The sequence below is a fragment of the Nomascus leucogenys genome, chromosome 23, assembly GCF_006542625.1.
Source record: "Nomascus leucogenys isolate Asia chromosome 23, Asia_NLE_v1, whole genome shotgun sequence".
NCBI lineage: Eukaryota > Metazoa > Chordata > Mammalia > Primates > Hylobatidae > Nomascus > Nomascus leucogenys.
The window spans coordinates 9,707,304-9,732,977 of NC_044403.1; positions in this window are offsets into that span (position 1 = coordinate 9,707,304).

The following is a 25,674-nucleotide window of genomic DNA, read 5'->3' on the forward strand; positions in this document are numbered from 1 at the left end:
TCCGATGGACCCACCCAGCTTCAGTTCTTCTGACTTGGGCAGGGCTTCTCCTTCAGTGCCCTACTCCCCACTCAGCGCCTGGTTGCAGATAGTCTGTTCCCTCTGGCCTCTGATTTGGTGTCTCGTGAATACCGCCGGTGGTCCTCTTGGGCTTCAGGCTGTCTCTCACACCTGGCCCACACCTGCTCTAGGAAAACATGCCTCTTATGAACCTTCATGGGCAGGAGAGGCTGTGGGCACTTCTCAGATTGCAGAGCTGCTCCTAGCCCAGCTCTCTTGTCTTCTGGATTTTCAGGGTGGGAGCCAGGCTGCAGTCCATGGGGTCTCCCAAACTCCAGGGAATACATCCAGGCCCACTAAAGTTTTCCTCTGAAGCCTCTCTAAAGACCTGTGGAAAAGGTAGCCCTTTCTGTCTCTCTCGGGGGCAGGTGGGACTTGGCATCGGCAGCAGTTCTATCCAATAGCCTCTTGAAGCCTCTTCCCCTCCTCTCCCTTCTGTTGATCCTTTAACATTTCCTGTTAGGTTATAGAGCCATCCATAGTTCTCAATTTCTTTTAAAATCTAGATTATGACCTGGTCATTTACATTGAAATTTCATACTTGTTTCAGGAAGGTACCTCAGTTGAATCTCCCAATCTGTGATTCTGCTCCCATTAGGGAGAGTCAAGGCAGTGGGGCCTGGGATCAGGGTGGTGGGGGAATAGGATGAAACCAGCCACTTCCATCTTGCTCCTGGATCCGCTGATGTACACACACGCCTTAACTACCTTACTTTTCACTCAAAGGGGTTTACATCTGCCCTTAGCTTAGTTTATATGTAGGAAGGTCTCTTCTGATCCTGTTTTCTATGGGAGGGAATCATTCCAGTTTCCTAGGGGGTATTAGGCTTTCGAACCTCACAATTTATTAACTAACACCCCACCCAGTGCCCTGTTTTCCCTTCCTTGCCAACAGTTTTCTAATGCCATGAGTGAAGAGTATAGCTACTTGGCTGACTGACTGGGGAAAGAAGCAAGATTCAAGGAAATGAGATAAAATACTTCAAATAGTATACCCCTCCATGATAAAATGTATTGCCTGCCTTCTTTCTGGTACTTACCATGTGACTTTTAATCCTTAAAATGGCACTGCATAATTTATATTAAGGATTTGACATTTGAGGAAACCAGATGTGTTAGTTTGCTAGGGCTTCCAAAGTAAAGTACCACAAACAGGGTGACAAACAACAGAAATCGATCGTCCCACAGTTCCAGAGGATAGAAGTCAGAAATCAAGGCTGACAGAGAATCTGTTCTGGGCCCTTCTTTTTTGGCTTGTAGATGGCTGTCTTCTTTCTGTAGCTCTTCATATTATTTTTCCCCTATGCACATTTGTCTCTATGTCCAAATTTCCCCTTTTTATAAGGACACCAGTTATACTGGATTAGGGCCCGTAAGAATGACCTCATCTTAACTAATTACATCCGCAAAGACCATATTTCCAAATAAGGTCACATTCTGAGATCCTGGGGTTAGGGCTTCAACATATGAATTTGGGGGGAAGGGGCAATGCAACCCATAACACCAGGGTTCAGAGGAGCTCAATTACTTCAAAGTCACACAGACCTTGAAGTGCCCATGCAGCAATTCCTCTCCATGACTGTGTGACTCTGTAGCTCGCATTCTTTCTGCTATCCTACACTTCATCTCAGCTCTTACACGCAGGATTATGCAACAAGAAGAATGCTGGCTTTCTTTTAAACAATCAAACCAGGCTAGCAGAAGCATGGCCCCATCTAGGAAAAAGCTCTTAGACATCAGGTGGTGCCATCACATGAACTCAGAACAGCAAGCCTTGCACAAAGGGGAAATGGCACCTGTCTGTAGAGAGGTCCAATCTATCACCATCATACCATTGGCTAGAAAATGAATTTCTGCCTGAATTCAAGGTATAAATTATGCTAGCGTTCAAATGTTTCTGAAGCTACTAAAATAGTGTCAAATTGAGTTTGATGGTGTTATTCATATGACTTGTGGTTTGCATTTTTGGGGTGCTTTTGACCTGTATTCCTATCTAAATATGCTGTGTGTGTGTGTGTGTGTGTGTGGTCGGCTTCACGTAGGGCATATTTAAACAACGTGTAATAAAACAACATATTTAAATCATGCAAAAGGAAAAGGGTAAACTGTTAGCTATAAAGTTCCCGCAGGCATTTACTGGATAATGATAACGATAGCTTAGCTAAAAAAGGATAAAATATGTTCAACTTCAAAGGGGATTATATTTAGGAGAATTATCGGATTGTTTTGATATTTTCCTTTTAAAAACAATTCTTTAGTGCCTCCTAGGTGGGAGATAGGAATTATTATAGTGATTTGGAAACATGGCTTTATGTATATGAACATAATTTGGGTCTTGTAGTATTTGTCACTATTTTATTCCAGATGGCAAAATTCTTTTATTATTCCTTTCAGTTAAGACCTGAAGTATATACCTACAGAAACAAATCCGTGATAAGATTTTTCTTGCCAAAATTCTAATTGGTGCTTACTTACTGAGAAATATATGTATTGAGAAATGCTTAAGAAAAATACACTTTAATGAAGCTGCACTAATGATATTTATTTAGCTAATTGTGTACAGGGATCTAACCGTGATTTTAAGTAAAGTAGACTGTTGGCCATATAAACAAGCTTGGCACAGGTGTGCAGGGTTTCAAGAGAATTGGGTAGGAGAGCTAATGAAAATTAGAGTCAGGCTCAAAGAAATATTTTATTGTAAATTGAATTTCCCATTGTAGAACAAATACAGCTGCACACAAATATTTTAAAATAAGAGTAAAAAAATGCTCACAGTGTAAGAACTGAAAGCAACAAAACTAACTTTTTCGTATATTTGCTTCTCCTCCTTTTTTGTTTATTCATTCAACTGAGCATTACTGAGAACCTACTCAGTGCAGGCGCTTAAGGAATAAAGATAGTTAAGACAAGGTTTCCGTCCTTGAGGAACTTTTGATTTATCAGCAGAAACACACAGTGAATGAGTCTTTATAATAGGGAATAAGTGCAATACTTAGGGAGAGTGGCCAAAGAGGTTGCTATCAGCTTTATTGTCAGCTCTGGGAAAGCTTCACAAGGTAAGTTGAAATAGAAACTTGCTCAGAAATGCTTTAGCGGGAAAAGAGGAGAAAATAATTTCAGTTCCAGGGAAGAAAGAACATCTGCTCAGGTATGAGAGGTTGGAAATAATATTACCAGGAACTGTAAATAATGTAGCATGTCTTGAATAACAGAGAATGGGATTGGAGTAGGTGGGAGTGATATCATGGGAAGATTTGTGCCTGTTATCCTATTGGCAAGAAAGATTTTCACGTAGGGGAAGAGTATGTTTAGAATATCATTTTAGAAAAATTAACCTTCAGCATTATGATTGGATAGATGGATTAGAAGTTACAAGCTTTAGGAAGTAAGAGATTGATAAGGAGTCAGATAAACCAAGAAACTGAAATAAAGCTTAAATAAACGAAGCTTGCATGGGTTCCTAGCAGTATTTTAGTAGGGACCCTAAAATGTGTTTCCGCAGCCATATGTTTTATAGATGTTGCAAAAGTACAAATTTCTAAGTTCAACCCGTTAAAAACTCATGCTTTCTTTTTTTCTACTGCTACCCCTCTGTTACGTTTCCATTAACATTAGGTGACATCAAAGTGCCCACGTACATTTTGCATTCACAGTTTTGCATTCTTTCTCTTTAAAAGAGCCCCCAAATTGTATAAGCTTTAGAACCTCCCAAATGCAGATCCAGTCCCAAGGTGATATCCAGAAGAGACATGACAGGTTCTTAAAATAGGAGAGTAGCTGCAGAGATGAAGAAGAAAAAGATGGAAAAGATGCAGGCAGAGGAATTAATGGCTGTGTTGGTGTGAGGAATAGGATTGTACCAATATCTCTCTTAAGACCATTAATGGGGGAAGAATGTGGTAGGGACAGGTCACTACTGTAAATAACATTTTATGGAACATCTTTATGTGTGTGTTTTCATATTTCTGGATTTACAGAGGTAGATTTACTATGTCAAAGTGTGTAAATATTTTAATGGATTTTGTTATCTATTACCAAATTGCGTTCCAGGTAAATTGTGCTATTTAACACTGCTGCAGTTAATGTAGAAATGGATTTTCTTGCCCATACTCCCACTAGCATTGGGCATTATAATTTTAATTTTTTCAAGCTAAATTACTGGGTAAAAATGGCACCTCCTTCTCATGTTACTCTGAAGTGAGATAAATACCATCCATTATTGTGAACTCTCTCTAGGCAGCTATTTTCAGGGGGTAGTTATTGTAGTCTTTTCCTGGTAGTGATTTAGGGAGCATTAGGAGGTAGGTGTAAATCCTTTATGTGAGTAGTTATACATTCTAAATACATACATACATGCATAGATCATAAAAGCTAGAAATAGGTGAGGCTAAAACAGTTTTGCAGATCAGATTTAGACCAGAGGTTGGCAAACTTTTTTTGAAAAGGGCTAGAGAGTAAATATTTTAGGCTTTGTAGGCTAGGAGGCAACACTGAGGATATTATGTAAGTACTTTAAGTGAAAGAAATATTTTGGACTTTTTTTTTTTTTTAAAGATAGGGTCTGGCTCTGTCTTCCAGGCTGGAGCGAAGTGGCACAGTTGAAGCTCACTGCAGCTTCCAGCTCCTGCGCAGAATTCACCCTCTTGCCTCAGTCTCCCAAGTAGCAGGGACTACAGGCATATGCCACCACGCAAAGTTAATTTTTTAATGTTTTGTAGAGACGAGGTCTCCCTATGTTGCCCAGGCTGATTTCAAACTCCTGGCCTCAAGTGATCCTCCTGCCTTGACCTCCCAAAGCTCTGGGATTACAGGTGCAAGCCACCAAACCTGGCCAGTACAAATTTTTAATGGACGTAGTTCAAAATATAATAGTAATAACAAAAGATAACTTTTTTTTTTTTTTTTTTCCTGAGATGGAGTCTTGCTCTGTTGCCAAGGCTGGAGTGCAGTGGCGCGATCTCGGCTCACTGCAACCTCCGCCTCCCAGGTTGAAGCAATTCTCCTGCCTCAGCCTCCTGAGTAGCTGGGACTACAGGCACACGCCACCAGGACCGGCTAATTTTTGTATTTATATTAGAGATAGGATTTCACCTTGTTGGCCAGGTTGGTCTTGAACTCCTGACCTCGTGATCCGCCCGACTCAGCCTCCCAAAGTGCTGGGATTACAAGCATGAGCCACCGTGCCTGGCCAACAAAGTATATTTTTTACACTATGAGTCAGGTTTTGGAGAGGGGACATTTTTCTTAATTGGGAGTTCAAAGTTAAAGTCTCTGTCACTAAATTGATTGTAAGTGGTCATCTGTTAAAATCTCCATTTTTATTTCACAGGAGTGAGCCAGATTTGGACCATAGGCCATACTGTGCCAACACTTATTTTAGACACTGACATTTATAAAGTCATTTGCCTATTAGACTTTGTTCACATATTTTGTTTGATAGTGTTTCAGTTCTGTCACATACTTTATTTGAACCTATTTGGTATCTATAATTTGCAAACTCAGCAAAGTGTGTGTGGAGCATGGAGGGGGTGGTTATTCTCCATTGCTAATGGAATTTGGGAGTCTACCTGAGGCAGCAGCACTATTACACTGAAGCATTTTGTCTATTTAGATAAGGAGACTTGGGAAGAGAAACAGGAAACCAGACTTAGTAGGTCTAAATTTCATCTGTTATTGCATGCATTGGAATAATTTTGAATGTTCCCTGCTGCTGACTTTGAGTCACCTGTGACTTGGTACTGGCTATTAATTTCTTTTTCTGCTAACTTTTCGGGCCTTGTGCTTTTGCTTTAACATTGCTGTTGCTCAGCAACTTTCCTAAAAGTCTAAATTCTTCCCCCGCCCTCCTCACAAACTTGTTGTCTTGAAATATTTCTTATAAATCATTTCATTTGCTAATACTTCTTGTGGCAAGGCCACTCAGTTCCTTGGGTTTCAAGAATGAAAAGAAGAAGGAAGAAAGGAAACAAAATGGAAGGTTATGAAAAAATTTAAAAACTAATTAGCTTTTTAGTTAGTTCACCCACTTCAGAGATTGGGCCATCTATCTTGAAAGTTTCAACTGAAATCTGACTTCTAAATTTAAGACCGATTTTTCCTTTAAGGTCTTAATGAATGGCTTGAGAAGTCTATTAAAACTTGAGTTACTTTAGCTATTTTCATGAATATGCTGAATTATGGACTGGATTTCCTAAGGCTAATGGTCAGATTGAAAGTTTATGTTTTATCTTTTAATGGGTATCTTTCTAAGGCATAATCGAAGATAATTAAAGTAGAATGAGCTTAATATGAAAACCTTATTGTAGATAATATAGCAAACTTTCCTTACATTACCAGTACGTAGAATATTTTGATTTGGTATTATGTTGGATGGAGAAATGTACTATACCTATATATTCAACAAATATGTTTTACATATATTTTAGAGATAATATGTCATTATATTACAATTTGTATGTTGCTGGGAGCACAAGAGAAAATCTCATCAAAATTAAATTTTATAATTGTTTCCGTATTTATTAATATTTCCATGGCTCTTTGGAAAGCAAAGTTTCCAAATGCATACTTCCATAGTCTTCCTGATACTGGCAATTCAAAACAACCAGACTTATATGTGTGTTCTTCTCAACAATTGTTTTTGTAGCTACTGAAATATGTGGCAATGTATTCATTTGTTTAATTCCACATTTTCATTATACTTTACAAATGGAAAGATCTTTGTGTTTCTAGAAAATTTGTACTCACGGTTTTATAATTCCAAGAGCAGAATTTGCTCTAAATACTCTTTCTTTTATATTTTTCATGAAATTAATTATTGTTAAGTATCTACTGGACTCCCTGTGTCTTGAAATAAAATTCCTTTAGTATATCTTTATAATGACAGTTATTGATGAATATCTGATATGTATTGGTTTTTTAAAGTTTGTTCAACCAGAGAAGAAATCAGTTGTTTTACCAGAGGCGAAACTCAGCCTCACTCCTATGGGTCCTTTCCCAGGTATGGGGACACGCTCTAGGCAGTGGGCTTAGATGCTCACTTGTTTGTTTGTTTGTTTTTCGTAAAATTTGAAAAGAAAGCTATTTTAGCTGCAATCATGTAAGATCAGTGCTTCAACTTTGACTGCCCTTTCTTTACTATCGTGTTGTGGGGTGGCACTGGAAAGACCGTGGCTATTTTTGGTGGGGGTCCAACAAAGGAAGAATCAAACTGGGGATGCTGTGGTCTAAAATTAAGTGGGTTCTATTTTGGTTGTTTGTAAACGCTTCCATGTATAGTGAAGTTGTTGATAACTGTCCACCTTGGCAACTCCCTGGAGCATTCTGACACACAGGTGTAGAGCCCGAGGCCGTGTTACCCAGTGCATGTGTCCACAGCACTGGTATCTCATGTATGCTCATGGGTGGCGGGAGTGAAACTAGGTTTGAAATACACGGAGACAGAAGCTACTCTCTGCAAAACCCTTCCTGTTATTAGATGTGCAATAATAGCAGAGATGTGGGTTTATCAATGCATGGTCAAAATAGAAGTTCTCTCCTGTCAGGAATTTAATGACTAATGCAGTTTATACTACTATTAATGCGTCGTTTTTTCTTTTTTGATTTCTTTTTCTCAACATTCTTTTGTTTTTAGGGCACAAACCTGTAGCATTAATAGAAACACAAGTACCACTGTGTGTGTGTAGTTGCATGTTTTCTGAATCTCAGTGATAAATAAAAGCAGTTTTTTTGGAGGGGGGACAGGGTCTCACTCTGTCTTTCAGGCTGGAGTGTAATGGTGCAAATCTGGCTCACTGTAGCCTCAACCTCCTGGGCTCGCGATCCTCCCACCTCAGCCTCTCGAGTAGCTGGGATCACAGGCACACACCACACCTGGTTAACTGTTTTTTAAATTTTCATAGAGATGAGGATTTTGGTATGTTGCTCAGGCTTGTCTCAAACTCAGCTCAGGTGATACTCTCGCCTTGGCCTCCCAAAGGGTTGGGATTATAGGCGTGAGCCACTGCACCTGGCCTAAAAACAAATTTTGATGAAACATTCCAGATGAAAGAATGAATGATTATTCTCTCTATAAAAAATAAAATTTGGCTGGGCATGGTGGCTCACGCCTGTAATCCCAGCACTTTGGGAGGCCGAGGTGGGCGGATCATGATGTCAGGAGATGGAGACCATCCTGGCTAACACGGTGAAACCCCGTCTCTACTAAAATTACAAAAAATTAGCTGGGTGTGGTGGTGGGCGCCTATAGTCCCAGCTACTCGGGAGGCTGAGGCAGGAGAATGGCGTGAACCCGGGAGGCGGAGCTTGCAGGGAACCAAGATCGTGCCACTGCACTCTAGCCTGGGCGACAGAGTGAGACTCTGCTCAAAATAAATAAATAAAATAATAATAATAATATTTATGAAGACACAAAGAGTATGCAGCTCATAACTGTAGGGGAAAAAGCATTAAAGATTTGTGATCAGGGAGATGATATGAATGTATTTTTTTTCTGGATTTGTGACGTTTGGGGCCCTTCTTGACATTTTAAAGTTTGTTGAGTTTTCATAGCAAATGGATATTCATTTTCATGTTAAATTTTTAATTTGTCTTCTCTTTCTAAAACTGTATAAACTTTGGCCCCTCTACAACACATATATCCACAGAATAAATACTTACTAAATATTTAGATACCATAAGGGTCACTTTTAGCCTGGCATGTACTTATTATTATGTTTGCAGCTGAGTGCATCTTCATAATAACAAATAGTTATTATTGTCCAGTGATGACTGGTACTTTATATGGACATTAAATACTATCTGTAAATTGTAAAGAAGAATTTCTACTTTCTCAGGATCTTGAGGCGATAAGATCTTATGCTACAAAGCATTTTCTGATGGCTGAAAAACTGTCAAGAGTCTTTCATTTAACCAGGGATTTGATATATGGAAATAGTATTTACTTTTTCACTTCCCTCAGTCACCTTTTCTGGTTTGACTTGTCAAAAAAGAAAAAAGAGGGAGGAAGAAAGGAAAAAAGAAAAAGAACGAAAGCAAGCCTTGGAAGTCAGAAGACTTTTTCTGATATTACTAGATGATCATGTTAGAATGATTGGAGAGTTTCTAAACACGCACCTCAAATTCTCAAAAGTGAGCAGGATGCAATGGTACTTCCAGGAAGGTGGCAAAGTACTAATACAACTCTTTATATGTAAGTCTTTACCAATAGTAAGTTTCAAACATAAATGAATGTAATTAGTGTTCTTCAGCATGTTTGTTATGGGATCATGGCCCTCAACTTGTGTTTTAACCAACTCCTTGTTATAGAGCAGTACTTAAAATATTTCAAGGAATTAAGCCAAACATCTCCCTCTGGCAGACACATTTTGCATTTTTGCAGTCACCACAAAAACGCTCTGTTGTAAGCATCTTGGTGCTCAGCAGTCTTCTAGCTGTACCTGGTGATTTAGGCCTACTCTACACACATAGTTAATGCTTTTTTTAACACATCCACTTTGGGTGCAAAAATAGGAGATTGCAAAGACACATCCAGGGGTTTAACTTGTGCTACAAGATTCACTGGGTTACTTCTATGTGTGTTGATGGACGACTTAAAAAGTGTCAGCTGGAGGAAGCCTGTGAGTGGAGGCAGGAGCTAGCGGGAGCTGTTGCCATGCGGCACCAACAGGGTTAACCAGCCGTGCCAGCATGAACAATGGGAACCGGGCAGCTCTAAATGAAATGAGCTGAATATTTCATTCGGCCACTCAGCTGCCTGCTCCAATTGCCTCCTTTACTAAAATAAGAGCTTAATCTAAAGTGACAACAACATCAGTTTCTGTGTGCTCCAGTCACACTGAACATGACTTCCTTAACATAAACACTATTTACATGGACCGTCTGGATATAGCAGGGAATCAGGAGCGTGCCCAGCTAAGACACAGGGTACAATGAAGGACGAGGAGCAGGCAGCTGAGAATTAACATCAGCAAATGAAAGCCTGACCCTCAGAGGGCATGTCCCTGATAAGTTTTAAAATGAGAGAGCATTGCACCAGTAACCTTAGTCTTTGTAAAGACTATGCCATTTAGAATAAAATAGTACCTTTTCAGTTTAGACACTTAACCAAATGCATTATGTCTGACCCATTTTCCAACTTATGTGACACGAGAGGATGGATCCCTAGCTGCAATTATTAGAATCTTTTAAACAATTGCAACCAATAACCTCCCTTGCCAGCCTCCTTCTCATAGCAGCATGCACTTCTAAGAGATAAAGAGGGCATTCCATTCTGCAAGGGCAGGCCAGACAGAGATGTCAGGGGACTGGGAGAGAAGATGTGACCCTTGAACTGATGGCTTTGATGTCACTGCTAGCAGTACCCAGGAAATCCTGGTTTGAAAGTAGTTTTCAGCTGGAGACTTCTGGAAGATTAGAAGCAGGGGTGTGACAAGGCACCAGCCTGTCAGGGTCCATGAAATAACATATGTAAGTTATTTATTTCTAACACCCTAGCATAGATATTATGGCAGATCTCAACCCTGGAAATGCTTTATTGATGGTTTCTTTCCATGAGGAGAATGATAGATTGCATATTTTCATTTTGTTTACACCCACTGGGAATTTTGAGGATCACAAAATGTAGACATATTAAACCTAGTCCTATTAGAATTATTGCCGGTTAATAGAATTCAGTGGGTTTTCCACCAGCTTCATAGATAAGGAAAGTAAGGCACAGGGAACTTGCTCATATATTTGCAGCCACACAGCAGATTTGAGAGCAATTGGAAAAGAATATATTTTTTGGCCAATTATTTCTGTCAAATCACCACTCATGCTCTCATTTCTAAAATAGCTCTTCTCTTAAAATTTCCCCTGGTTGAGCCTTCTAGAAGGCTTATACCAGACATTGATTTGTGGTTCCAAAGACTTAGGGCTACTGACAAAATTGGAGCTCTGTTTTTTTTTTTTTTTTTAATAGATCTGTGTTCTCCATCCTTATTCTCCAGGCTCTGTACCTGAGGGAAGTGATCTTGTAGTTCTCATCCCTGTGGTAGTACATTTTAGGTAAAGTTCTTATTCATGGAAGAAGAAAGGGACTGATCATTTAAAACAAGTTTGTTTTTTCTAAGAAACGTATAATAAATGATGGAAATGGGAGAATCATTACTATCTGGCTGGCTATGGTAGAATACTCATTAATCAACAGTCATTTATTGAGAATCTGTGAGATCATCAAACTTTGTGTTACGGGAAAGAAAATTGTCTCTGGCCTCTTGAAGCCCATCACGTAGTGAAAAGGCGTATCATAATTTGAAAAAAAATTAAAGAAGTTAGGCTTCTGCCGAAAGCCAATAAGAATAACACAACATGATCGGGAGCAAACTGAACTACAATTTTTATTTTTTGAAATGATGCCCTTTGGTCTTGTTTTCATCTTCATTTTAACTTAAGGGTAGTGTGAACATAAACGCCAGCTTTTACTTATTGAACACTGATCAACTCTTTCAGGCATTGTTCTAGCCATGCCCCCAAAAGAATTAAGCATACTTTATCACAATCAGATAGAGATATGGATTTTTGTACAAATATTAATTGCACAACCTGGTAAGTGCCTTAGTAAGATAGATACCCAATGCTTAAAGCAGAGAAGAGGTGGAAATCACCACATCTGTCCTGTGAGCCCTCTTCAAAGGGTAAAGACCTTGATGTCTAGCCCCCGCATCAGCCAGCTCCTCCTTCAGCTTGGTCTGGATGGTCGGGTCAGCAAATGTCAGCTGAGAATAGCAACATCACGGGCAGCGGGGCTCCCGCAGATCAGTCTTGGGAAGCAGCCTCTGCAATGATTCCTGAAATCTGTAGGATTTGCTGAAGACTTTTGGGAAACTAATATGTACCTGGCACTTCTCTGTGCTATGTCTTGGCTTCTGTCGGCTACAGTAGGGTTCTTGATGAATTTCTTTGTCCTTCTCAAGTGAGGATGAGATCGCCTTCTCATGGGATGGCCCTGCTGCTTTGTGACCTCTTAGTATGATGGGGCATGATTAGCCCAAGAGAAATGCAGGCTTCCCTTGTCTTGTGTGATAAAACCCACTCTGATGAATTTCAGAGCTCTAATGAGAAAAATGCCTGAAATAGACCCAGGCAGTCTCTTCCGATTTCTTTCAGCCACCTTTCCTCTAATTAATTAATAGTGTGGTCAGGTCTCCGTTCTGAATGCTGTTGTGTGTTATTCAGCCACTCACGGTTTTATTTTTCCCCACGCAGGATATTTTAAGAATATTTTGCCATCTTTATCTTCATGTAGGTGTGCATACAAACCATTCTATGTAAAATTAGTCTTTTCTCTTTTGCTATTCTTTTTTAAACTTTTGAAGAAAGATGTATTGTATGTGTTGTATTGCATATGTAATGTGTAGTCTTAAATTTCCCCACTTCTTTGAAGATGGGAAACAAAGTTTCTTTCATCCCCAAATGGAAGATAGTATTGTGTCATAATTTTTTAAAGAATAGAAAAGTTTTGCCAAATTTTAATAATTTCTACATTAAGCACTAGTTTCCATGACAAGGACCATATGTTAAAGCATAATCCATATATAAGATTATCTATTTCATAATTTCTTGCTTAGTTACTTAATGTTTTTATTGTAAGTTTTTCACAGTAAATTTCTAATGCAAGAATCAATTTTACAAATCTCATCATTCAGATACCTACTTATTTTGGGGTGGGTGGTAGATTCAGTCATTAGATGACCCTAAAGCTGATTATCCTCCAAGCCCTTGCAAAACCCTTTTCTGTCATACTGGATTGTTATTCTGTTATCTCCGATCATGATTGGCCTGTAATTGTGTCCCAATGGCAAGACCACAACCCCAAAAGTCAGCATCATGATTTTGCAGCAGCTGTTGCTGTAGAAGGTAAATGCCGTGCAGTTATTGATGAGCTTGCTAATTTGTTTAGTACACAGAATTTAGAATGGGGAACAGGATTTGTCTGCTAGCTGTCATCATCCATCAGCCCCAGGCTGCCCCAGGCAGTGGGTTTGTTTTTTGCCAGCTTCTAATTTTGCTGTATTTTTTCTTAGCTTCAATCTACTTTATTCATTTGTTATAATTGGGAGAGTGGTGGTTGAGATAGAAAAGAAAAAAATACTTATGCCCCCACACACTCAAGATTGAAGCTTCTCATATGCTGCCATTCTTTGATAACAGAGGGTTTGGACTGGACTGTTGGTATATTGATTGATGTAGTTAGTACATGAAGACCCTAGGCTCTCACATGGGGGCCCAAAGCCCAGTGTGATGGGAAGACTTGCCAAATCTGTCCCCAGTCCTACATGTTTCTCCCTGTGTCCACAGGGAGAAATGTATTATTATAAATTATAGTCTTAAATTTGTTCCTTTGGGGTACTCATTCAATTCATTTAAAAATTATTTTTTGAGTGTCTACTATGTGTCCATTATTAATATAAATGCCAGTAATATACTAATGAACAAAAGTCCCTGCTCTCAAAGAGTTTGGGTTCTAGGAGTAGCGATAGAAATAAATAAATATATAATAGGTGAAATTAGCGATTAATCAGATGAAAGAAATAAAACAGGGTGAGGATAGGGTTGGGGGTACTGATTTAGACAATGAGATCAGTGAAAGTTCTTGAGGAGATGACATCTGGGACCTGAATGATGAAAAACAAGTCATGTGAAGATCTGTGGGGAGACTCTGGGGAGAGAAAATGGCAGACAAAATCCCAGAAGAGATGTTGAGCTTCTTAACTTCCAGGAACAGCAAGAAAGCTAGAGTAGTTAAAAGAGCTGCTGCTGGTGGGGGCGTTAGGGTGGAAAGGAAGGCATAGTAAGATCACTTGGATTTTAATCTTAAGTGTGATGGGAAACCAGTTGTAAGTCGGAGAGTGACTTGGTCAGATGAACATTTTGCAAAGCTTACTGTGGCTACTGTGGGGAGAATAGACAGCCTGGAGGACAAGACTCAAACAGGAAGATAGGTGGAAAGACCATTGCAGTAGTGCAGTGAGAGGACTTTCAGCTTGCACCAGAGTGACAGCAGTGGAGTTGTGAGAAGTCAAGATGTGAAAAGTGATCTACTTCCATTTTGAATAGATCTGGCTGAATGCAGGAGACGAGGAAAGGAGAACTATCAAGTTCCATAGCTAGTTGCTTTGATTTTCAGTATTGAAAGTGTGAGTACCCATAATTAACTCATACTCATTGGGAGAGGAAAGAAGAGAGGGTGGGGTGGCTACTAACTTGTTTTTGAAGAGCTACTGTTGGTAACATTTGAAATAATGTATGGAAGAAAAGCATCAAGAGACTCAAGATGAGTAAATGTTACCCTGAATTTAAAATGAAGGAAACATTTATATTTTCAATATGTTACCTTGTAAGAAATTAGTGAAATCCTAGATTGTGTTATTATGCAGATCATTTCTGACCACTTAGAAAGTAGTGTTCACCAGAAGGCAGTATGTGTTCTCAAAGATCTAATAATGCAAAATTAATTTACTTCTTTTAATAGGGCCACCCTGTTATCCAATATCATGATTTGTAAAAGGTAGATTCATAATATATCATAAAATTTGATTTAGTTGATGGTATGGTAATATGGATTAATAGCTGAAGAACTGTACGTAAGGGAACTAGATTAGTATATCTCTATCAAGCTAAAGAGACGTCTGTAGTTAGGTGCCACCCTTTTTATTCGTTGGGTTATCCTCTTTATTATTTTTATTAAGAACTTCTATGAAAGAAGTTGAAGAAAGTAAAAGTTTGGTTGCCTTTCTTTGGAAAGCATGTACCTGTACATGTACTTTAACCCATTTTATCTCATTTGGTGTTCAGGAAGTTTGTGATAGGATCTATGTTGGTCAAAACATAATGAGATAAAATTTAATAGTGTTAAAATAATTCTACTTAAAAAAACCAGCAACTCCTTTTAAAAGTGGGTAAAGGACATGAAGAAACGTTTTTCAAAAGAAGACATACAAGCAGCCAACAAACATGAAAAAAATGTTCAACATCACTAATCATCAGAGAAATGCAAATTAAAACCACAGTGAGATACCATCTCACACCAGTCAAAATGGCTATTATTAAAAAGTCAGAAAACAACAGATGTTGGTGAGAATGGGAAGAAGAGAGAACACTTGTATGCTGCTGGTGGGAATGTAAATTAGTACAATCCTATGGAAAACAGTATATTTCTCAAATAACTAAAAATAGAATCACCATTTGACCCAGCAGTCCCACTACTAGATGTCTGTCCAAAGGAAAATAAATCAATATATCAAAGGTATACCTGCATTCACATGTTTATTACAGCACTATTCACAATGGCAAAGATATAGAATCAGCCTAAGTGTCCGTTAATGGATGACTAAAATGTGGTTTATAGGCACACACATATATAGACACACATATATACACATGCCACAGAATACTACTCAGCCCTAAAAAAGAATGAAATCATATCTTTTGCAGCAACACGAATTGAACTAGAGGCCGTTATCTTAATTGAAATAATTCGAAGAGAAAGTCACATGCCACATATTCCCATTTGTAAGTGGGAGGTAAATAATGTGTATACATGGACATAGGAGAATAATAGACATTAGAAACTTGGGTGCGGGGTAAGGAATGATAAATTACTTAATGGGGACAATGTACACTATTTGGGCAATGGGTACACTAAAATCCCAGACTTCATCACTATGCAGTATATCCATGTAAGAAAACTGCATGTGTACCCCCTAAATCTATAAAAAAATTATACATGTAATCTAAAAATCGATTGGTCAATTACAGGTTTAATTTTCAGCTGTCAAAATATTCTGGTTGATTTTATGTTCAATATAAGTCAACAGTAAGCCATAGCTGCTCAAGCAAGAGGTGATGTCACCTTTAACGCCATTAATAGAAGATAGTGTTCATAACCAATGAGATAATCACCCAGTGAAATGTATCCTGGTCAATTCACATAATGTCACCTGTGTAAAATAATTGGAAGGACCTTGACAATTTAATATCTAAAGCTGGTGAATTAGAGGATAAATCTAGAAACTGAGAGTTCATATAAAGAGGAGTTTAGTAGCTGGAAAACGAGAAACTTGGGGAGGATTTCAAAACAGCCTTCAAAAAAGGATCACCTTTGAGTCCATCAGAGTCAGGCAAGAAACAAATGATGGTCTTAAAGGAAATAATTTGAGGAGAATTTAATAAGGGAAATAGTTATAAGAGTATAGACAGGGCTTAAGAACCAAGACCTCAGTAAGATACCACTTCACACTAAGATAGCCACAATAAAAAAGACAGAAAATAACAAGTCTTGGTGATGATATGGAGAAATTAGAACCTGCATACACCACCATAGAGAATGTAAAATGGGCAGCTGTTTGGAAAACAGTCGGGCAGCTCCTCCGAATGTTAAACCTCATGAGTTACCATATGATCTAGCAAGTCCATTCCTAGGTATCCACCCAAGCAAAATGAAAACATGTGTTTACACAAAACTTACATACAGTGTTCATAGCAGAATTATTCATGGTAGCCAAAACATTTAAACAACCAAATATCCATCAACTGATGGATAAATAAAATGTGATATATCTGTGCAATGGAATATTGCTAAGCAATGAAAAGAAATGATGTCAGGAAGAATAGCTAATGGATGCTGGGTTAATACCTAGGCGATGGGTTGATCTGTGCAGCAAATCACCATGGCATACATTTACCTAACCTGCATATCCTGCGCATGTACTCTGGAACTTAAAAGTTGATGAAAAAAGAGGTACACATAGCATAAAATTTATCTTAAAAAAGAAATGATATATTAATACATGCTACAATGTAGATGAACCTTGAAAACTTTATGCTTAGTGGAAGAAGGCTGTCACATGAGAGAACATGTATTGTATGATTCCATCTATATGAAATGGACATCCAGACAACCAAATATATAGAGACAGAAAGTACATTCGTGGCTACCTGGGGATGCAAAGTTGGCAAGAAATAGGGAGTGACCGCTGATGGGGCATGGAGTTTCTTTATGGGGTGATGGAAGTGTTCAAAAATTGGTGGTGATGATTGAACAACTCTGTGAATATATTAAAAGTCATTGAATTGTATGCTTTGAATGGGTGAATTGCATGATATAAACATCTCAAAAAAGTTGTTTTAAAGAAAACAAACCAAGGAGAATGAGGATTGGTACCCTACTCGGGATAATGATAGCAGGCTGTTGTCACCACCCCTGGGCCTGAAGGAACCAGAAAAAGCACTTTATTGGAGAGGCCTATCTGAATGGAGAGACATCACCATGCTCTGACAGTCACCTTCAAGGCGGGGCTGCAGGAATGTATGGCCTGACCTCACTCTTCTACTGTTTAATCTCCTCTGATGCCTCCCATTTTCAAAACCCAATCAGAAGCCTGGAACAGGGGAGTCTTTTGATGTGATCCATGGCAGTCAGCATCCTAGGGCACCAAGCTGGGCGAAGGGTCGAGCTTGCATCTGGATGTGAAGATGAGTGACTTTGTGTCACTCCAAAACTGAGACCAGTAGAGGAAGGTTAGAATTAGATGTGTTACCTCCAAATGAAGTGAATTTTGATTTCTGGAAAAAGGATCTGACAAAATCTGAGATGGCGATGGTGAAATTACGTACAAGATTCCAGTTTTAAGTGAAGGATTGAATTACTTCTGAAGTTCCCTTGCAAACTCCATTTCTGCCTCTAACCACTGGCATATTGACACCAATTGTATTGTTGTTTGGCCAGCTGTGATCTTGGAAATTCAAAGTTTGGGCTTTGGCTAATAGACCATTAAGTGGGTGCATTTTGATGAGAGTGAGAAAGCAAAGGGAATATTCTGAGTATGAGCTGCTCAGTTGGGATTCAACGCCACGTGAATAAATAAATTGGACTTAACTGTAGCCAGAGACAGTCTGGGAGAGAAGTGACAGAAGAAAAAGAAAGAAGCTTGTCATCAAAGAAGATGTAGGATTTGGAGAAATAAAATTTGCCTACTTAACAATTTTACTGATTATGTATATTAGTCCTACTTTCCTTTATAGTTTAAAATGACAGTAAAAAGACCTTAATATTCCCTATAAGAAAATTATCATCATCTTTCATGAAAGATGTCAGAGAAGCTTGTGTGTCTTTTCTCCAGCATGTTTCACCAGGACTCCATCTCCTGGAGTGATTTGAAGAGGGTGACAGAATAGACCCGCAGGGAACCCACATCTGAGTCTCTGCCATGCATCACTCCTTTTGCAGAGACAGGATCTACAGCAGGGGTATCCAATCTTTTGGCTTCCTGGGTCATACTGGAAAATGAAGAATTGTGTTGGGCCGCACATAAAGTACACTAATACTAATGATAGATGATGAGCTTTAAAAAATTGCAAAAAAAATCTCAATGTTTTAAGAAAGTTTGCAAATTTGTATTGGGCCACATTCAAAGCCGTCCTGGGCCGTGGGTTGGACAATCTTGATCTACAGGGATACGATGAAAGTGATATGTAAGGAGGATGGAAAGTTACTCAAATGACCATGGTAATGGGGATGCTGTATCCAGCAACTCATGGTTTGCAGGCTACTTATGTCGAAGACGTTTGAGAAGTTATTTGATGAGTTTTATGGTTTTCTAAAATTGGTACTTCTACTTTGTGCCATGTTTTATATCTACTACATTAAATATATACCAGTATAATCATTTACATGGCCCTACGCCAAAATACAGAAACGAAGATGCTCATTTACAAATGTGGACAATGGCCAAATAAACCACTGATATGCCCTGCCAACTTAAATGGATGTGGGATTTGGAAGGAATACTCAAGCCTGTGGAAATACACTTTTCTATTTATCTTTTTTTCTGGACCTTCAGCTATATCTCAAATACTTGATTAAAGACTACTTGGATTTTTAGAAATTACATAATTCTTCTGCCTCAATATTTTTTTACATTGTTTCATTATTTACTAAAGACCAATAGTTTTAGATTCCTTGTTCTTTATTTCTACAAGTGCTATTTTAATTTTAATTAACTTGCAAGTCAGGTAAATAGACTGTTGATATATTGTATGGATCCTGGGGTAGGATATTTTAAAAAGCTATTGTTCTGACAGGTATTCCCCAAGTATATGACAAGTACCCAGGAGTACAGATTTCTCAATTCTTGCCAATTTCATATATTATGTATGTTGTTTTATTCTTCACTGTTGTTTATTTCATATAGAGAGAAAACAGTTTTTCTATTTATAAGATGTTTTCATGAAGCATCTGGCCTTAGTGTTAGAAATATTTATGAACAACATAGGATTGATAATAGTATTAATTACACTTATATTTAATACATATAATATACAGGGCCTGGTTTGAGGTATTATAAAAGTAAAATGTAAAGCCCAGAATCTAGTAGGGTTTAATAAAAGACAGCTATGATGATGATGATAGTGATGACGTGATGATAATGATTGTAAAGTACTAGGCAATTATCAAAGTTAATTTACTATAATAATTTTGGGAAAGAGGTAGAGTAAATCCTCACTTAACATTGTCAGTAGACTTGAAAACTGCAACTCTAAGTGAAGCAGCATATAATGGAACCAATTTTTTTCCTCATTAATGTTGTAATGAAATGAAGTTGAACTAGACAATATTATTTGAGGACATACCATACTTCGTTTAGCTTAAAATCACAGTTTCCAAAACCTATAAAAAATGTTAAGTGAGAGGTTACTGTAGTTAGTAAAGATTTTGAAACATTTGATCTTTTAAATTTATTTTTAAAATGCCACATAAATCTCTCTCTCTTTTTTTTTCTTTGGGACAAGGTCTTGCTCTGTTGCCCAGGCTGGAGTGGCATGATCGCAGCTGACTGCAGCCTCTACCTCCTGGGCTCAGTTGATCCTCCTGCCTCAGCCTTCTGTGTAGCTGGGACTATAGAAATGCACCACCATGCCCAGCTAATTTTTTTGGTAGAGATGAGATTTCACTATGTTGCCCCTGCTAGTCTCAAACTCCTGGGCTCAAGTGATCTTCCTACCTCAGCCTAGGCGTGAGCCACCATGCCCGGCTGCCATATAAATCTTAAAGATAAAACATCACATTTAAAATGTACTCAGCATGATGTCCCAACATACCCTCAGAACCCAAAATGTAAGTTTATTTTGCCATTCCTGGAAAGGTGTGAGACACACATGTTCAGGGATGTTGCTAACATTTATTTCTCTGGATTATCTTAACACTAGTCATATATCAGATGCTCCTGACATACAATGGGGTTATGTCTTGATAAACCCATTGTAAATTGAAAATACTGTTAAGTCAAAAATGCGTTTAGTAAACTTACCTTACTAAACATCATAGCTAGCCTAGTTGTACTCAGAAAACTTACATTAACCTACAGTTTGGCAAAACCATCTAACACAAATCCTATGTTGTGATAATGGATTAAGTATCTTATGTAATTTATTGATTACTGAAAGCGAAAAACAGAATGGTTTTGCACCATTGTAAAGTCGAAACTTCATACGTGGAATTGTAAGTTGGGGACAGTCTGTACTGTGTTTTCTCTTACATATACGTATCTTTAATAAAGTTTAATTTAGAAATTAGGCACAATAAGAGATTAACAGCAGTAACAAATAATAAAATAGAACAATTATAACAATATACCATAATAAAATTTTATGAATGTGGTCTGTCTCTCTCTCTCTCACTCTGTCAAAATATCTTAGGTACTGGATTCAGCTTTCTTCTTGTGATGATGTGAGGTGGTACAATGCCTACGTGATGAGATGAAGCGAGATAAATGCCGTAGGTATTGCGAGTTAGTCTTAGGCTACTACTGACCTTCTGTGTTGCAGAATCTGTGTAACCATCCCTTGTTTCCAGTAAATGGTTTGATATTACTCATTTTAGGAGATCCCTTGCTGAAATCTTCATTTAAGCTCAATGCTTTGAGGGGCAACGCATTCCCATGAGTTGGAACTCATTTCTGTTCGTGTCTTCCACCCACAAAGTTCATAGCCTTTTTCATCTTAACTAGGCACCTATCATGCACTGCAGCCATAACTTTTGCTGTTTGAGGTGCAATAGTAAAATGAGCATTAATTTCTTTTTCCTTCTTTGCAATTTCACAGGTATCTTACCATGGACTGTAGCAGCCTCTGCATAAGATTTTTTTTTCTTAAGTCAAGAATTTTCACCTTTTCACTTTTTAAAGGAAGCACTTTACCCTTTCTCTTTTGCATATCCAAATTGCCAGCATCACTGTGATTCTTATGCTTTGGGCACATTGTGAGGTATCATAAGGCAGGAGTCCCCAATCCCTGGGATGCAGACTGGTATCAGTCCGTGACCTATTAGAAACCAGGCCATACAACAGGAGGTGAGCAGCAGGTGAGCCAGCATTACCACCTGGGCTTTGCCTCCTATCAGAGCAGCCATGGCACTAGATTCTTGTAGGAGCGCAAACCCTATGGTGAACTGGGCATGCAAGGGATCTAGGTTGTGCACTCCTTATGAGAATCTAACTGTGTTAGTCTGTTGTCATGCTGCTATTAAAAATTTCTTAGACTGGGTAATTTATAAAGGAAGGAGGTTCAACTGACTCACAGCTCTGCATGGCTGGAGAGGCCTCAGGAAACTTACAATAATGGCGGTAGAGGAAGAGGCACATCTTACATGGCAGCAGGTGAGAGAGAAGTGCTAAGCAAAGGGGGAAAGCCCCTTATAAAACCATCAGATCTTGTGAGAACTCACTATCACGAGAACAGCGTGAGGATAACTGCCCCTATGATTCAATTACCTCCCACAGGTTCCTTTCCACAACACTTAGGGATTATGGGAGCTACAATTCAAGATGAGATTTGGGTGGGGACACAGCCAAACCATATCACTAACTAATACCTAATGATCTGAGGTGGTAGTTTCATCCTGAAACCATTCCCCAAGCCCCAGTACCCCCCAACCGGTCCGTGGAAAAATTGTCTTCTACAGAACCTGTCCCTGGTGCCAAAAAGTTTGGGGACTGCTGCCGTAAGGGTTCCTTGAACAGAAGCATGGTGATACCATGACGGTGGATCTGATAACCAGGCTGCTACTAAGTGACTAACAGGCAGGTGGCATAGACAGTAGGGATTTGCTGGACAAAGGGAGGAGTCATGTCCCGGGCAGGACAGAGTGGGACAGCAGGAAAATTTTACCATGCTACTCGCACAATTAAAAACTTATGAATTATTTCTGGAATTTTCCATTGAACATTTTTGGACTGCGGTTGACTGTAGGTAGTTGAAACCACAGAAAGCAAAATCATGGATAAGGGAGGACCAATGTAACTACATATGTGGATAGTGAATTTAGTTCCTTATGATTTATCTGTATAAAATTAAGGAATTGTCTCTATTAAAAACAAATGGTTACATAAAGGTAGTTGTGATTTTTAAAGACCATCATCAAAGACACTGTCAATTCTGCTGTATCTTTTAAATGAAGACTCATTTGGGCTGGGCGGGGTGGCTCACACCTATAATCCCAGCTCTTAGGGAGGGAGAGGTGGAAGGATAGCTTGAACCCAGGAGTTGGTGACCAGCCTTGGCAATATAGGGAGACCCCATTCTTAATCAATTACAGTCAATCAATACATACATATATACTTATTTGGAACCTGCCACTTGTAGTGGTCAGAGCTAGGGCAAATCTTATTTGGGGATATACATTTCTTTTACATTGCAACCTCTTTTCTAAACTCCAGACACACATATCCACATGACTACCTGATAGCTCTGCTTGGCACATGTAAAACTGATATCCTGATGTGTCCCTCAGACTTGCTCTCCCTGAAGTCTTCTCCTGTTTAGTTAAGGATAAATCTATTCTTCCCATTGCTCAGAACCAAAACCTCATTATCATCCTTGACTCCTCTCTTTTGCTTTCACTCTACATCTAACTCAACAAAACTACCTTCAAAATAGTTCCAGAATCTGAGCACCTCTCACCACCTCCACTACTTCCTGTCTGGTCAAGCCACCATCATTTCTCATTGTGGCTATAGGCTCCTAACTGGACTTCTCCTCTACTGGCTCCTTTTTAGGGCGGCCAGGGTGAACCTTTGAAGTGTAAATCAGATTAGTCAGATGTCATCTTGTGCTCAGTGCCCTCCAATGGCTTCCTACATCAGGGGAGTCCTTACTATGACCCTTGAGGAGCAGAGTCAGCCCTTACCCCTTTCCTCACTGACTTCTCCTTCTGCCATTTTCCTCCCTACCGCACTACCATACTGCCCGTTGCTCTTTCTCCTATGTGGTGGAAGCCACCAACTCTCCTGGGGCCTTTGCTCTCCTGCAGGTTCCTTCAGCCTGTGGTGGTCTCTGCTCTGATAACTGCGTGACTGATTCAGACACTTTCTTCCAATCTTGACTCAAATGGCAGCTTCTTACGGAGGCCCTCCCTTCTACTACCAAACACTTGCTTTTCTCCCTCACTGTAATTTTTCTCCTTAGCACTTCCCTAACTTAATGTGTGTATATACATATGTTCATTTATCTTGTTTGTGTTTGGTCTCCCTAAGTAGAATATTAGCTGCGTCAGGGCAAGGAACTGGTTCTGTTTTGTTTACTGGTCTATCTCTAGAGCCCAGGATAGTTCCTCGCAAATGGAACAATACTTGTTGCATACATGAATAATATCAGGCCGATTTTGGCTGGTGTTCTGTATTTATGGTCAGAGAAGTCATAAATAATGTACATTGTTTTCTTTTTGAATTCCGTGTAGGAAGCTTTGGGGTTAAAGTCAAATTCTTAGTTATTTTTAGTATTCATTCCTACTCTCCCTGAAGTTTTTCTCTACTATGATGCATCTATCACATCCATATTAATTAACCACTGTCTTTTGAATTTATTTATCCAACTTGATATTTGAACACAAAACTATGTGTGGGTCACTGTATGAGGCTCATAAGAGACATGATACACCTTCTTAAAGACTTCTCCAATTTCATGAGTAAGGCAAGACTAAGAAATAATCCACATAGAAGGGCAATTTCTAAATATAAGAGAGAGCTGTTTAAGGAGGCATTCATTGAATACTAATTGAGATTTCTTAGAAAAATATGCTCTCACCCCATCCACTGGCTATAAGGTGGGAATACGTGACTTGGGTATTTTAAAAACGATCTTCCACGTGATTTAATTAATCCACACAACCACCCATTAAGAACTATTGATGTAACAGACGTGTGTATGTACTATGCTTTCAGACAAACACACCTTCTGTCTTATTTATCAGGGCCTGCCTAGTACTCTCACTGTATAATTGAAAGTTTGCTAACTGAAAGAAACATTCTAAAATCCATCAACTTTAGGGTAACAGTCTAATTGATATTAAAAGTAAATATACATATTTAATTATACTTGTTTCCTCTTTATGAAGCAGGATGTTTTTATTGTTTTGTTGTTTTGGTTTTTCGTTGGTCACTGAGTAAAGCCACAACTTGATCTGCAGCCGTGTCTGGCGTTTTGGGCATTTGTCATGGCCAGCCTGCACTTTTACATACTTCCAAAGATAAGGTCTTCACACTAGTAATGCATGCCCTCCCTAGGCCACGCTGTTCTTGTGCATTCTATTTGGGAGTGCCCCTCAAGTGAGGATTACAGTAGTGCAAAGTCTGCACTTATTTTGTTGCATCTTGTCCTGTAGATGCCCCCCTTGGAAGTTTTATTTGTTTCAAATTTGGGTGGAGATTTTAGGGACTTTTTCTGATTAGCTGACCATTGCAAAATACAGTTAGAAATATGAAACTGATTTTATTTTCCTTTTTCATATGAACTATGCTGTAGATGATTTGATATCATTGTCACTTTGCAGCCAAATTCTTTGGTTTTCCTCAGTTTACTCGCTTATGCATTCTGCCCTCCTTTAAAAAAAATATACCAAGAACTCTGGGACAATTAAAATACTTGCCCTTGAAAATAAAAGCAACATGAGGCTCAGCCCAGGGATGGAGTTTATCTCTGGGTTCTATGAGTTAGATGCACACTAATTTACTAGTGCTGGAACCAAATGGGTTGAAAATCCTTGTTTTCCCACCAGATGGGTTATTTTAAAATATCACAAAACTTCTGAGGTTATTTACATTACAAATGTGCTTCTTCACACACATCAAGAATTGAGTACCATGTTTTGACAGTAACTCCTTTATGAAATTATATGTTGCGCAAGTGGAGTAAAATTCAAGTCATTCTCAAGGGAGCAGGCTTATGAATCTGGATGAGGTCACACCTCTTTAAAGATGCAGTTTGATAATCCGACATCAAAACAAAGGAATTCTGTTAATCCTCTCACAAAAGTGCAAATTGCTAATCAGATCCCTGGGCTGGGCTGGCAGCTTGGTAAACAATGAGCTTGGCAGAAGAGCAACTTTGGGCGGATAGATAGCTGAGAAGCTTGGGATACCAACTTTGCCCCTATGTTAGCCCAGTTGAGTCTGTTGTTTCGAAACAATTACGTGTGTCAATGGAGGTGGTTCTTGCAGTTATTGTGTTCTTGTGCTTTTCTCCCTCCATGTTAATGATGATGCAAATCAATCTTCCTGTCTTTCATTTCACTTCACTGGTGTA